Below are 12,763 nucleotides of genomic sequence, written 5' to 3'. Positions count from 1 at the left end.
TGAGATGTTCTCTTGACCCGGTCGGTACAGAATATCAAAGTCATAACACGATAGTTCCATCCTCCAGCGTAATATCTTGTCATTCTTTATCCTACTTTTGTGCCTCTTGTCGAACATATACATCACGGACCGTTGGTCAGTCCTTATGGTGAAATGTCTACCAGTTAAATAATGCCTCCAGTGGCGAACTGCTTCTATGATGGCCTGGGCTTCCTTTTCTACAGCAGCATAACATTTCTCTGATCCTTGAAAAGTTCTCGAAAAGAAGGCTACTGGTCGTCCTGCCTGAGATAAGACTGCAGCAATGGCAATGTCAGATGCATCCGTTTCCACTTCGAATGGTAGGGACTCATCAATGGCTTGAACTACTGAGTTTTCAATGTCCTGTTTGAGAGTATGGAAAGCGGCTTCTGCTTCCTTTGTCACAGGAAATGTGGTAGCACTCAATGGGCGGACTTTACTTGAATAGTTGTAGATCCATTGTGAGTAATAAGCAAAAAGAGACCAAGAGTTCTTCGGAGTGACTTTTTGTCTTGAGGCATTGGAAGTTCCCGTAGAGGTCGTAGTCGTTCAGGGTCTGGGAATATTGAACCTCCTTCCACTACATAACCAAGGATGCTAAGCCTTTTAGTTGAAAAAGTGCACTTTTCCTCATTGTAACTGATATTTTTCTTCTTGGCGGCTTCCAAAAACTTATCAAGGTTTGCATCATGTTCCTCCTGGGTCTTGCCACAAATGGTAACATTATCTAAATACGCGTAGGTTCCCATGAGTTGCTCTTCCTGAATGAGTGAATCCATAATTCGTTGGAAGCAGGCTACCCCATTGGTGACTCCAAAAGGGACTCTGGTAAACTGATACAGGCCATCACTAGCCTGAAACGCTGTGTATGGTTTATCTTCATTCCTTATAGGGACTTGATGATAGGCACTCTGCAGATCAATTGTGCTAAACACGTAGTACTGAGCAATTTTGTTCACTGTATCGTCAATTCGAGGTAGAGGGTACCCATCAAGAAGTGTAAATTTGTTGATTGTCTCAGAGTAATCGATAGCCAGTCTCCGTTTCCTATAACCATCTTTAACAACAACAACCTGTGCACGCCAAGGGGAATCACTCGGTTCTATAATACCCTCCTTCAGCAGCCTCTGAGTTTCTTTCTCAATGAACATCCGATCCTCATAAGAATAGCGGCGTGACTTAGCTGATATAGGATGGCAATCCGCGGTAAGATTTGCAAACAGCTTTGGTGGGTCTACCCTTAAAGTGCTAAGTCCACAGACAACAAGAGGAGGCAGTTCACCTCCATATGTTAAGGTGACACTACCATGCAGCTTCTGAAAGTCCTGACCAAGGATAACATCAGAGCACAGTTGTGGCAGAATAGCTAAATGTACATCTTGATAATCCTTTCCATTAACTCTGAGATTTACCTTACAAAACCCTAAGGTCTGAATAGAGAGAGATGTTGATGCCATGGAAACGGTACCTGATGAGTGATGTAGAGTCAAGGAGAGCCGTTTAACTAAGTCAAGGTTGATGAAACTCTCTGAGCTGCCACTATCAATAAGACCATCTACTTCTGTTCCTTTGATGAATACTTTCACAACTGCCTTTGACAGTGAATTTGGAGTAGCCGCAGAAGTCACTGTTGCTAGAGTCGCATGATCACTGGAATGTGTGGAGGCACTAGCTCTTGTTGATGCATTAGCACGACATACTTTAGCAAAGTGACCTTTCTTGTGGCATTTATGGCACATTGCTTCACGAGCAGGACACTTTGGACGTGGATGTCTTGAAAAACCACAAAAGAAACACACCGTACCTGCTGCTGCTGTCACTGAGGCAGGTTCCCCAGTAACTTCATTGCAAGAGTCTTGGTCAGGAATTGCAGCACTTACCACTCGAGAAGGCTGAGTGGTACTGTATACTTCAGAATTCTTCTGGGCTGAATCTAGAGCTCTTGCCTGGTCAAAGGCAGCGGCTAAGTCGAGAGTTTTATTCTCCAATAAACGCTGCCTTATTATTGGTGATTGCAGGCCACTGATAAAAGCATCCCTGATGGACTCTTCACAATACTGAGCAGCTGTCACTGCTTGGAAGTGACAGTCCTTACCTAAAATTTTCAGTGCTTGAAAGTATTCCTCTAAGGACTCATCAATCTGCTGGCGGCGAGTTGCAAGGCGATAGCGTGCAAAGATTTCATTTGTAGGTTTAATATACTGAGACTTGAGGGTTTTGATAGCATCTTCGTAGGTATTACACTCAGAAATAGCCTCATATATCTTAGGTGACACAAAATTGATGAGCAGACTTAGTTTATCTAGATCTTCTTTAGGAAGGGCTCCCAAGAAGTTTTCGAAAGTCTTAAACCAGTGCTTCCATTCCTGAGCAGCCGTTGATAAGCTGGGGTCACAGTCTAGCCTCTCAGGTTTCAGTAAACGCTCCATGTTGTGATGTAGTCTAGCGCAGGATCACCACCAGGTAGCCCAGGATTCTATGTTCAATAAATTGTTGTGATAGAAACACAGGCCTTATCTCTAGGCTTTATTGAACATAGAATCTTCATAGTACTTCTGCAACAACAAAATATAATGACTAGTACATCTAATAATGGCTTCTACAGGGATGGTGATGTCTTGCATATGTCAAGAGAAAAGTTATAACTACAGGCCACATATTTAAACTCACCATGTAATCTGCATCGCTGATAAATGGATAAAGTAGGAGAGAATCACACACCATGTGTTAGTGCCCATGACACACACCAAACTGTTGTTGTTGTTAAGGGCCCCTAGAGGTGGTGCAGTATTATCCTGCTGCTGCTCCCCACAGGACCAGTATCACTACAGTAATCTTTATTAACTAATTCAATAGTGTAATAAGCCTCTACTAGAAATAAATTAAGCCTCTACTAGAAATAAATAAATTGTGGCAGGGTTTCATCCCAGGTATGGTGCTAATGTTAAAATTGTGAAAAATGATGTACTTGATGAACATGGGGAATATATAATAGCTAAATTCAAGTCCAAATACGCACCAAAAATCTCTCACAGTGATAAACATCTACAGAGTACCACAGTCAAATATTAGCCGTTTTAGTGAAAACTTCGGAAGTAGGATAACTGATGCACGCATGAACAAAAACCATTTACTACTCACAGGAGACTTCAATATAAATCTCCTGCAAGACCAGGATCCACATGTAGCTGAATTCACAAACACTATGAGTAATTGCATGTTGCTACCAACAGTAACAAAATCTACAAGAATTACAGAGACTATTGTTTCCCTATTAGACCACATCTGGACCAACACCATATCCCCTTTAAAATCAGGCATAATCATAGATAATACCACAGACCACTACCTTACCTTTTTCATAACCAATCTAGGTAAATTACCCCAAGACACTACTAAAGTAACCTTCAGACTTCATGAGACAGCCATTAATAACTTCACAACAGCAGTGACAAATATCGACTGGCAAACTGAGCTAGAAATCTATACAGATATTGACAAATGTATTAATAATTTGCTAGAAAAGACCCCTGGAGAATACACTAGACCTCATCTTCACTAACAATGATGATCTGATAAGAAATATCACCATATCAAAAACAATATACTCAGATCACAACATAATTGAGGTTCAGTCATGTATGTGCGGAGCCCCAGACCGCCATAATGAGATTAGTCACGAGGGAGCATTCACCAAATTCAACTTCAATAACAAAAACATAAAGTGGGACCAAGTAAACCAAGTCCTAACCGATATAAGCTGGGAAGATATACTAAGCAACACAGACCCCAACTTATGCCTAGAACAGATTAACTCGGTGGCACTCGATGTATGCACAAGGCTTATTCCTCTAAGAAAAAGGAGGAGTAGATGTAAAACAGAAAGAGACAGGCGCTCCCTTTACAGGCGACGGAAAAGAATAACAGAGCGGCTAAAAGAGGTCAATATATCTGAAATGCGTAGGGAGACACTGGTCAGAGAAATAGCAAGCATCGAACTTAAGCTAAAAGAATCCTTTAGGAGTCAGGAATCGCGGGAAGAACTAAAAGCCATAAATGAAATCGAAAGAAACCCAAAGTATTTCTTCTCCTATGCCAAATCAAAATCGAGAACAACGTCCAGTATTGGGCCCCTACTTAAACAAGATGGGTCCTACACAGATGACAGCAAGGAAATGAGTGAGCTACTCAAGTCCCAATATGACTCAGTTTTTAGCAAGCCGCTAACCAGACTGAGAGTCGAAGATCAAAATGAATTTTTTATGAGAGAGCCACAAAATTTGATTAACACAAGCCTATCCGATGTTATCCTGACGCCAAATGACTTCGAACAGGCGATAAATGACATGCCCATGCACTCTGCCCCAGGGCCAGACTCATGGAACTCTGTGTTCATCAAGAACTGCAAGAAGCCCCTATCACGAGCCTTTTCCATCCTATGGAGAGGGAGCATGGACACGGGGGTCGTCCCACAGTTACTAAAAACAACAGACAAAGCCCCACTCCACAAAGGGGGCAGTAAAGCAACAGCAAAGAACTACAGACCAATAGCACTAACATCCCATATCATAAAAATCTTTGAAAGGGTCCTAAGAAGCAAGATCACCACGCATCTAGAAACCCATCAGTTACACAACCCAGGGCAACATGGGTTTAGAACAGGTCGCTCCTGTCTGTCTCAACTATTGGACCACTACGACAAGGTCCTAAATGCACTAGAAGACAAAAAGAATGCAGATGTAATATATACAGACTTTGCAAAAGCCTTCGACAAGTGTGACCATGGCGTAATAGCGCACAAAATGCGTGCTAAAGGAATAACAGGAAAAGTCGGTCGATGGATCTATAATTTCCTCACTAACAGAACACAGAGAGTAGTCGTCAACAGAGTAAAGTCCGAGGCAGCTACGGTGAAAAGCTCTGTTCCACAAGGCACAGTACTCGCTCCCATCTTGTTCCTCATCCTTATATCCGACATAGACAAGGATGTCAGCCACAGCACCGTGTCTTCCTTTGCAGATGACACCCGAATCTGCATGACAGTGTCTTCCATTGCAGACACTGCAAAGCTCCAGGCAGACATCAACCAAATCTTTCAGTGGGCTGCAGAAAACAATATGAAGTTCAACGATGAGAAATTTCAATTACTCAGATATGGTAAACATGAGGAAATTAAATCTTCATCAGAGTACAAAACAAATTCTGGCCACAAAATAGAGCGAAACACCAACGTCAAAGACCTGGGAGTGATAATGTTGGAGGATCTCACCTTCAAGGACCATAACATTGTATCAATCGCATCTGCTAGAAAAATGACAGGATGGATAATGAGAACCTTCAAAACTAGGGAGGCCAAGCCCATGATGACACTCTTCAGGTCACTTGTTCTATCTAGGCTGGAATATTGCTGCACACTAACAGCACCTTTCAAGGCAGGTGAAATTGCCGAACTAGAAAATGTACAGAGAACTTTCACGGCGCGCATAACGGAGATAAAACACCTCAATTATTGGGAGCGCTTGAGGTTCCTAAACCTGTATTCCCTGGAACGCAGGAGGGAAAGATACATGATTATATACACCTGGAAAATCCTAGAGGGACTAGTACCGAACTTGCACACGAAAATCACTCACTACGAAAGCAAAAGACTTGGCAGACGATGCACCATCCCCCCAATGAAAAGCAGGGGTGTCACTAGCACGTTAAGAGACCATACAATAAGTGTCAGGGGCCCGAGACTGTTCAACTGCCTCCCAGCACACATAAGGGGGATTACCAACAGACCCCTGGCAGTCTTCAAGCTGGCACTGGACAAGCACCTAAAGTCAGTTCCGGATCAGCCGGGCTGTGGCTCGTACGTTGGTTTGCGTGCAGCCAGCAGCAACAGCCTGGTTGATCAGGCTCTGATCCACCAGGAGGCCTGGTCTCAGACCGGGCCGCGGGGGCGTTGACCCCCGGAACTCTCTCCAGGTAAACTCCAGGCAATACCTCTGTAACAAGCACTGCCCTACAAAAACTAAACAGATCACAGCTAAGAGACTGAACAGTCCCTGGCTAACACCCAGCATCCTCAAATCCATAAATATAAAGCACCTATATGAAAAACAGTACAGAATGGGTCACATAACCAGAGACCAAACAAAATGTTACTCATCTATCCTAACCAGCCTGTTAGAATGATAACAAATTCTCACTATAGGCAGCACACTCCACCAATATTCAATACACTAAACCTACTCACCATACAAAACATCCATACTTATTACTGCACCTATTACATACATAGAACACTTAACTCTGATATTAACCCTCCCCTCAAACATCTCCTTGCCAACCTCAACAGAACACATGACCATAACACAAGGCACAGATCACTCTTTGATGTTCCTCGTGTCCATCTCACACTATGCAAAAACTCAATGCACATAAAAGGCCCTAAAATCTGGAATTCATTACCTGTAAATATAAAAGAAACACTACCTGTTTATAAATTCAAGTCTCTTCTCAAAGATCACTTACTCACCCAAAACCAAATAAATACTGAATAACTGAACCTTATAAATTGTATATCTTAAATGTTTCTCACAATTATATCACATAAATGTTAAACCTAAAACCCAATCTAACTTTATTATTTTTTAAATACACTACCTAACAGAATACTCCATTCTACTGAATGTACAACAATGCATACAACCATATGACCTGTCTTTGTAATACTCACTTGTGCTTTATAGTAATCTGTTTACATTAAAGTTTTATCACTGATTTCATCATTGCTTAGTTAATCTTAAGTTAATTTTAAGCCAGCCCGTAATGCTATGTATAGTATAAGTGGCTTTGGCATGCTGCTCTTATCTGTATTTTTTGTACCTCTGTATGTGTGCTCAAATTTTTAAATAAATAAATAAATAAATAAATAAATAAATAAATAAATAAAAATTGTATTATGAGAACAGATTATCCAACTTAAAAGGTGTTATAAAAAAGACCTGGAAAACCCTATCTGAAATTCTAGGAACAAAAAAGATATCAGGAAACAGAACAATAAAACTAACAAAACCAGATGAACCCCAACTCCCACAAAATGAAACAGCAAACAGACTCAATGTTTTCTTCTACACCATAGAAAAAAAAAACCTTGCGGGTAAAATCCCAAGCTCAAATACCCCAACTAATGACTACCTCACTGGCACCTACCCAAACACACTGTTCCTAGCTCCGACTAACCGAAAAGAAATCTCACTTATTATCAACACACTAAAGAACAAGACAGGAGATTTAAATACCTTACCACCCTTTATATACAAAAAAGCTTCACAAGTGCTGTCACCAATCATTGCAACACTCTTTAACAAATCCATCGAATCCTCTACCTTCACTACAGTTCTCAAAATAGCGAGGGTCACCCCAATACATAAAGGAGATCAAACAGACTTGAATAACTATAGGTCAATATCCATCTTACACCCTCTCTCTAAAATCTTTGAAAAATTAATTCATAAGTTAGTTTAATATGTTAATTATGCACCCCATACCCATCCTGTGGGCGGTAGTCAAAAGATTTTTTTTTTATATATTTTATTTAAAAAGTACATCACAGCACATAAAAAAAACAAACAGGCCTTATCCGTCAACAAATGTAATAAACTTTCCATGGCCATATAATACCACATACAAATATAAATAATTATACATGTAACAAATATTATCTAATGAAAACACAAACAGTAACCAAATTAAGGAGAGAATTGATACATACTTCCGTTCTAACTACATCAAAAGTAAAACCAGATATTTTGTACTATGACTTAACGTCATAAGGTACTAACTCAAAAGAGCACAGTATGTTACATACCGTAACCCTGCAAACTAACCCCCCCCCTTCCCCAGACAGAACCCCCTCTTCCCCAGACAGAACCCCCTCTTCCCCAGACAGAACCCCCTCTTCCCCAGACAGAACCCCCTCTTCCCCAGACAGAACCCCCCTTCCCCAGACAGAACCCCCCCTTCCCCAGACAGAACCCCCCTTACCCAGACAGAACCCCCCCTTCCCCAGACAGAACCCCCCCTTCCCCAGACAGAACCCCCCCCTTCCCCAGACAGAACCCCCCCTTCCCCAGACAGAACCCCCCTTCCCCAGACAGAACCCCCCTTCCCCAGACAGAACCTCCCCCTATCTGAAAAGTACAACATAAAATTAGAACCACAAGAGTGCACAATAAATTAAGTTAACCCTAACACATCTATAATGCTATCCAAAAGTATGAATCTTACAACACGTAAGAATATGAAGCATAAACTACAATGATACATCTGTTCCCAAAACTTAAAATGGTAAAGGTTATAACTGCCTCACGACTTGCAAAACAAACTGCAAGTGCAATAAGTACATTATGTAAATATGGAACAGTTTGATTTCTAACATTGGTTATAAAGAATTTCCTGTAGTCAAAATACATTAACAAGATCCGTCCACATCATAAACAAACAGCAATCATTGTATTGAGCGCCTAGCCTTACAGAAAAAAAAATTGTAAACCCTCACCATATATATTAATTTTTTTTTAAAAAGACACAATACAAGATATAAAAAAATAAAATAATACAATAATTAGCCATTTGCGAATACATACCCTAAGTGTTACAATCATATCGTATTAAAGGGTAAACCATCACCTAACAATGACAAGAGCATGATAACACCCGCTCAAAAAATACATTAACACAGCAGACGTGATCGTGCTCTGTTGATGTACTCCCAGAGTGACTCGCTCAACCATATTGTCTGAGTTCAGGCAAGGGTCAGTATTCAGACATGAAGTATCTGGTAGGCCTATTGCCTCATCATGGGGGGTGATGGGTGAGGCGGGAGCTCTGCGGCTGGCGATGTGGGCAGCTTTCGCTCTGCAGTCAGCATGAGCAGCTGTGACTCCTGGAGTCTTACAATTGATACATTCTAATGCAACGGTCTGGTGTTTCTTGATCATATCATAGCACTGGTGAGAAGGATGGGCCTTGGCACACACTGCACACCAGTGTGACTTAGATGAGCATTTCCAAGCAATGTGACCCCAGCGCTGACACTTGTAGCATCTACGGTGAGGTGCTTTGTACAAAGCTATTTTGTAACTCCTGTTAAGCGCTGCACGAGAGTAGATATATGATGGTGGAGTCCCTTGACCAATCCACTCAGCCAATATCAGATCATTTGGAAGTCGACGAGGGTTTGCAACTTGATCTGACAACAGGAATTTAGGATCCATGTACTTATTGACATTGTGGATAACAATAAGTACTTTAGGTGATCTTGGTGGGGCAGCTTGGAGTTGGATGTTAGCATATTTATGAGTAAGAAGTTTTTCTATGAATGTTGGGTCGTTAGTAACAAAAACGTAATTATCCTCGTCATGACGAAAGCGAATCCGAAGGTTTTTTCTGGGTTGTCTAATGAAGCTTCGTAAAACCATCTAAACTTGACCTCAAACTCAGTGTTAGCAGGGAAATCAAGCCTAACCGTTCTGCAATGGTTGTTGTTGCTCTCGTTGTTTCTTGCAGCAAGTCTCCTTTGAAATCCTCTTTCTTTTTTCAAAGCTCCCTTACTTCTAAAACGTACGAATTCGCCTTCACCATCATTTACTTCGTTCACATCCATAGGTCACTTTTAGTTCAGCTGCTTGAGATGGAAGAGTTAGTCTGTTACTTTTGGGTCACGTCTGCTATCAACACTAGTAATGCTGCTGGTGTTGACACCATCTGTCTGGCTGAGTCAGCTGTCAGTCAGCCACCTGACTCAGCTGATCGGGACTTCATACTTCCTGATGACGCTAGTCTTGCTGGGGTGGTACACAACATGCAGCTGCGCATAACAGTACTGGAGAAGCAACAATGGTGCTTGAAACAACAACTTGAGCACCACGAGGAAAAACTTACAGAGGTTGCAAATGAGTACATCAACCCACAGATAGTCAGCCATTATGAAAATGAGTGTGGTGATGATGAACAAACTGATGATTGCAGTGGTGTTAATAATCACAAAAACGATGAATCTGATAGTGGTGTTTACAATCACAGTGAAGATGATAAGGGCAGTGAAGACCATCATGATAGTCAACCTGATGAGTGTAATGTATTGATAGATACTGAGTGTGGAGATGACCCGGTTGTTGATAATGGTGTATGTATCACTGGTCATAATGATGAGGGAAGTGATACATGTGATGATAGTGATGAGTGTAATAAAAGCGGAGAGTTGAGTGCGAGGGATAGTGTCACCTTCCATACATTCACAGACAAAGAGCGCAGTGACCTCTGTGTACAAAGACTCCCAAGAGGTCTCACTAATGGAAGTGCACTTAGGAGACTCATGGATAAGGATAATACTGATGATATTGATATTGATTATGTCTGTTTGTTATTTAGTAAGTTTTTTCATTTTGCTGAGAAATTGAAAACTATCCCTGGACTTTTATAATGGAACCAAACTCGTATAAACTATCCATTTTAAGTTGGAATATTGCGTCACTTAGAAAAAGATTTTCTGACCTGCATCATAAAGTAACCACTGAATCCATTGATATTGTGTGTCTACAAGAGTGCAGAGTCCCTGAAAAATCCCAACCCCCTAAATTGCCATCGTTTGTTGCATATAACCTCAAATCTACTAATTCTTGTGTTCTATATATTAAAAAATCACTTCCCCATCAACTTCTTGCACATAAGAAAACAGAGGGGCTACAGTATCACGGTGTTAGGATTTATATTGGGAACTCTGCTCTCAACATATTTAACTTGTACGCTCCTGCTGATAAGTTTAATTACTTGGAGCTCCCAACTTGTGCTCAGTCTGAACCTACTCTCATTATTGGTGATTATAATGCAAGACACAAAAGCATTGGAAAATCTCAGTTTGGTAATCGTAATGGCAATCAACTGTTGTCACTCTTAAACAGTCATGATAATGTGCAAATTGTAGGTGACCTTGAACCCACACATATCTATGGAGGTGTCCTTGATCTGTGTCTTGGCTTCAACATTACTTCTGCCAGCTGTGAGTCTTCCATTGTAACAGATATAGCGTCTGATCATTTCCCAAGGCTAACCTCTCTAGATATTGGTAATACTATTCTCCCTGGTGGGATATTCAAACGGAAACGTCTTAATGTTTCCCCTGATCAACATGATGACTTTGTTGCACATGTGACTGACTGGTATAATTCCTATGAGTGTACCTCTGTCGAGACTTTTAACAATGACCTTGTGTGCAGTATTCAGAACTTCTTAGAGCCGCCTCTGAAACCTCCTACTACTCTAAATCCAAATGACTTCCATAATAATCATAAGTCTTATAAAAATCATACCTATTACAATGATTCTAAACTTCGAACATTGAAACGTACTGCTCGCAGACTAGGCCTAGCCTATAGAAACCATCGTACCCCTGAAATGCTGAGCCTCTTCCAAACTGCCCTTGCTGCTGCCAGAGAGCGTATGACAGAGCTGCGGCAAACAGACTGGGAACAATTTGTCAATGGTCTCAATGCTCACACCCCACTTAGCCGGGCATGGAGGGACATAAATAGAATTAAGGGTAACAGAACTGGGCAGATCGCGCACCCTCATCCCTTGCATAGGGCGAATGAGTTAGTCAGTGCTTGGGCTGCTACATCTAGCTATGACAGTCTTCCCAGTACCACACAGGAGAAATTAATGGACAAATATGATGCAAGGGAGAGACTTGTTTGCTTTATGCTCAGCAAGGCAGATGACTGCAACATTCCTTTCACTAATTATGAACTTGATGCAGCACTAACTAAGGGCAACTCCACGTCGCCTGGTGAGGATGGTATTACTTACAACATACTCAGATTGCTGTGTCGAGTACCAGGTAATCCTTTACTTGAATTATATAACATGAGTTATGTCACTGGGGAGCTCCCTAAATCATGGACCAATAGCCTCATTATTCCCATTCCTAAGCCCAATCAACAAAACTCATTTCGCCCAATATCCCTTACTAGCTGCTTGTGTAAAACATTTGAAAGGATGATTCTTAATCGTCTTATGCACAGAATTAAGGAATTCTTGTCACCCCGGTTGCATGGCTTCATGCATGGAAGGAGTGTGCATCATTGCATTACCACCTTTCTCACTCTGCACACTGACAGCTCATACACTACGTTCCTTGACCTTAAATCCGCTTTTGATGTAGCCAACAGACATGTAATCATTAGTGAACTTGCCAGAATGGATGTTGGAGGATGGCTTCTCCGCTGGATTAAAGGCTACCTGTCCAACAGAAAGTCGTCTGTGTTGTTCCAGGGACATAGAAGTGTAACTAAAGATTTTGAATTAGGAACCCCACAGGGAGGTGTGCTTAGTCCCACCCTTTTCAACATTTTGATTAATGCCTTACTTAATGCCATGCCTAGCCAGCCCCATCATTATATGGTTAGTTTTGCTGATGACATAATGATTCACACTACCGGATTCTCCAACACCCAAAACATTCTTAATCATGTTTTAGCCTCGTGTCAGGACCTGGGGTTAATAATCTCAGGGGATAAAACAAAGATACTCAACAGGCGTCCTCCTCGGCAGAGAGGCACAGTTCGTCAGATCCAGTTGCATGATGGGTCTCTTCTAGAATATGTAAGCAGATACAGGTATCTAGGCTTTGAGGTTCCACTACTTGGACCTGTTGTAACGAGACTTTGTCGCCAATACAAAGAAAGGCTGAGAG

This window comes from Cherax quadricarinatus, chromosome 57 (assembly GCF_038502225.1).
Source record: "Cherax quadricarinatus isolate ZL_2023a chromosome 57, ASM3850222v1, whole genome shotgun sequence".
Taxonomy (NCBI): Eukaryota; Metazoa; Arthropoda; class Malacostraca; order Decapoda; family Parastacidae; genus Cherax; species Cherax quadricarinatus.
This window is presented reverse-complemented; position numbering follows the sequence as displayed.